This window comes from Octopus bimaculoides, chromosome 21 (assembly GCF_001194135.2).
Source record: "Octopus bimaculoides isolate UCB-OBI-ISO-001 chromosome 21, ASM119413v2, whole genome shotgun sequence".
NCBI lineage: Eukaryota > Metazoa > Mollusca > Cephalopoda > Octopoda > Octopodidae > Octopus > Octopus bimaculoides.
This window is the reverse complement of record NC_069001.1, coordinates 37,034,180-37,038,212: the sequence shown is the minus strand read 5'-3', so window position 1 is coordinate 37,038,212 and position 4,033 is coordinate 37,034,180.

The window sequence follows — 4,033 nt, the reverse complement described above, 5'->3', positions numbered from 1 at the left end:
CGTTGATATCGCCAGCAGTTTCAGCTGCTTTACGTCCTTTTTTGAAGTTGAATTGCAAAATTGCTTGAATATCGAATATCATCACAATTTCAGATGATTGTAACAACTTTTTTCTTTATTACCCGTAGACGACTAAACATAGAGGGGACAATATATAAACAAACAGAACGGTACAATGAAAGTGGGGACACAAAAAACGAATGAAAAGATAGATAAAAATAAAATAAAATGAGTAATGAAATAATGACATTCGACCCCACATCCGGGCGGGCGCCTTCATTTAACCTATACAATCATACTTTTTTTCTTTTTTGTCAAAAAAATGTTTGAAGTTAAACATTGTAAAATGTCAATATTAAAGTCTTGTTTCAATTTGAATGGATTCACTGTTGTAGGCATCTCACTGGTATCGAAATTATTTTCCGCGTATTTAATGCTCTCCTCATGCATAGGGTCGACTATGATACAACCCAGATTCTGGGACACTTTCTCGCAAAGATACGGGCTCACATATATTGGCTTGTCCGAACAAGGAATTTCATTAAATAGTTTGGTATTTGCTTCATCGTAAAGAACGATGTACTTTTTCCCTTTTCTTCCCTTACAGGGCAGGGGTTGAGAAATTTGGGGCTCCTGTGTGCATGTGCTCATTTCTTCCGTGTCGGGTGAGGCAGGGAGAGGATTGGTGTCTACAGGGTGGGTAGGAGTGAAGAGGTGAAGTAGGTGTCAAGGCAAGGGAGGAGAGGTGGGTGGGAGGAAGTAGGTGTGATAGGAAGAGAGGGGGAGGGTTAGATGAAAAGGGAAGGAGAGTTGAGCCCATGTGGCAAAAGAGCGAAGAGAGAAGACTAATCCCTGTTCACGGCGAAGACGGGAGTCCGGATGGCCCCCGTGCAAGTTGTAAAGAAAAACTGGTAGAGCGGAAATGGCACGAGACCGGGGTGTCGTTGCCGAGTCTATTATCTCGGAGGTCTTCTACGAACCAGTCAGCCAAGTGGCGTCCCATTTGACCGATGTATAGAAAAGGACAGAGAGAGCAGGAGATGCAGTAGATGACGTTGTTAAAAATGCAGGTGAAGGAGTCAGTGATATGATAGGGTCGATGATGGGTACCTGTGAGAAGGGTGGTGTTGGAGAGGTAGGGGCAAGTGCGGCAGCGTGGGCGGGAGCAGGGGAACGAGCCGGGTTCGGAGGTTGGATTAGGAAAGAAGCTGTGGACCAAGAGGTCTCGTAAGTTGTGGGCTCGTTTGAAGAAGAGGAGGGGTCGGTTTGGGAAGATGTGCGAAGTGGAGGGGTCGGACTGGAGTCGCCGGAAGACTCGGAGAATTGTGCGTTGGAGAGGTAGGGTGGTGGGTAGGTAGGTGAGGGGAAACGGGAGATGGGTGACGGCGGGGCGGGTGCTGGGGGGAGAGAGCAGATGCACGGACCACGGAAGTGCTCTGGCAAGGGTGGTATGGATGGTGGTGAGGAGATATTCACGTAGGATGAAGTGGCGAGTCATGATTTGAGACTGTCTCAAAGTCATGGTTGTCACTGCAGAGCCTGTGTAGACAGAGGAATTGGGAATAGGGGATGGAGAGCTTGGTGTGTTTAGGGTGGGAGGGAGGAGAAGTTGAGGTGTGAGTGTGTGTGTTTGTAGTGGATAGGGGTGGTGAGAGTGGAGTGATGAATGCTGACCGAAATGTTGAGAAAGGCGACTGAAGTGTAGGAAATAGTGCAGGAGAAGTGGAGGGCAGGATGGAAAGATTTGACAAAAGAGAGGAAGGAGTCTAGATGTTCGCGGGAGAGTGAAGTCTCACCGATACAGTCGTCAACATAACGACCATATAGTTCGGGAGTGGGATCAATGAAATTGAGAATATTTGGGCCTCAACGTAGCCAACGAACAGGTTCGCATAGTTGGGGCCCATATATAAGCGAAAGTATTATTTTTACATTTATATTTCTCCCTTTTAATTGTAACTTTTTTCTCACTTTTCAATAACTATAAAACGTCCTGTCAATTTTCTAACCTGAAATAGTTGAACACATAATCTCACAAATCAAATATCCTTAACAACCCTAAAACTGACTCAAGAGTTTAAATTTAAATGCAAAACCAGCGTTCTGTTTTAGTCATTATGATTAAAGCAATGCTGTAACAGAAGTCTTCTTTAATAAAGTTCGCAAGTCAGTGAGCTGAAAGGAAAAGGAAGAAAATAAGTGCTACCGTTTTGGTCAGTATCTAACACCTCGCCTACACACTGCAAGCTTCCCATCTCAACTCGAGGCAGCAGGGCTACAATGAGTGACGGCTGGACGGTATGACAATTTTCCCATTCCGTTCCCTTCTTATCTGCGAGGCCACATGCTGTGACACGTTCTCCAGCCGCAACTTAGTGTTGTCAGGCACCAGCCCGTGTTCTTCTGCTAGTCAAGCTGAGAAAAAAAAATGCCAAAGTATCGGTCGCTCTCTCTCTCACAGGTTTATGGTTGAACCTATAACAGTTGAGACCTCCGACGATCTTGGTCCCTGGACCATATCTCTGTTCACTACTATAGAGGCAGAGATTGCTGTCCGTAAATGCGTGCCCCGCAATTCAGAATGGCTGTTTCAGCGCACCTCCCTCTCTCTCATCCGGGGCAACGACTTTTCCATTTTGTCAGCTTGTGCCAATGAGAAATGTTTCTATATTGTGAGAATCAAGATTCTCCGTACTCTCAAACATAATAGGTGTAAGACTGGTATATAACTATTCTAGTGCATCTACCTTTCTGTCTTTCTTTCATTTTGTAGTATAACATTTATTTTTAAAATCCCTATACAAAACTGGAGATCTCCTACATCCTAACAACTTTGAATGTTACGTGAAAAGCATTCCAAAGAGAAAACGAAAACGGTATAGGGGAGGTAACTCTAACTCACCTATATGAACTAAAAATTTCAAGTCCCAAGAATTGGCGAAGGTGTTTTATTATCACCTTTGCGGGTTGATAAAATAAATTATTAGTTAATCACTGCAATCAATGATATTGAGTATCCCCTCCCCTCAAAAGTTTCTGCCTTTGTGCTTAAATTAGAAACTTATTTTAAATTATTTTTAAAAAATATCAAACGACATTAGAAATGTAATATAAACATATATTTTTTCATTCCGTAATCGATACAAATCCTGTAATATATATTAAATATTATTAGTACCTTAAGCTTACAATATGTTCGATTAATTTTACTTCATAAAGCGATAATCAAACGATGTTTGCTGCTGTGGGATAGGTGGTTGTGCCATGGGAGTCACAGGGAAGAAGAGAGACACAATATTCTGCTCTGTAAATAATGATGATGATGATGATGATAGTCCTTTCTACAATAGACACAAGGCCTGGAATTGGGGCATGGAGACCGTCGATTACATCGACCCCCAGTAATCAACTGGGACTTAATTTATCGACCCTGAAAGGATGAAAGGTAAAGTCGACCTCGGCGCGATTTGAACTCAGAACATAGTGTTGGATGAAATACCGCTAAGCATTTCATCTAGCGTGCTAGCGATACTGCCAGCTCGCTGCCTTAATAAATAATAATAATGATTTCAAATTTTTCCACAAGGGCAGCCAGTTTTGGGAGTAGGAGATAAGTCGATTACGTCAACCCCAGTGTTTCTCTGGTACTTAATTTATCAACCCCTGAAAGGATGAAAGGCAAAGTTGACCTTGGCAGAATTTGAGCAAACTAACGATTCTGCCAGCACGCCACCTTAATAATAATAATAATAATAATAATAATAATAATAAATAAGAGAACTAGACGAAAGCCAACCATATAAGTATTTAGGAGTCAATGAACTAGATAGGATACAACATATACAAATGAAAGAAAAAATAAAGAAAGAGTACTATAGACGAGTTAGATCAATACTAAAAACAGAGCTCAATGCTAAAAACAAGATAATGGGTATCAACACTTTAGCTGTCCCAGTTATAAGCTACAGCTACAACATCCTTAACTGGACACTAAACGAACTATGTAAAATAGACAGGAAAACAAGAAAAATAA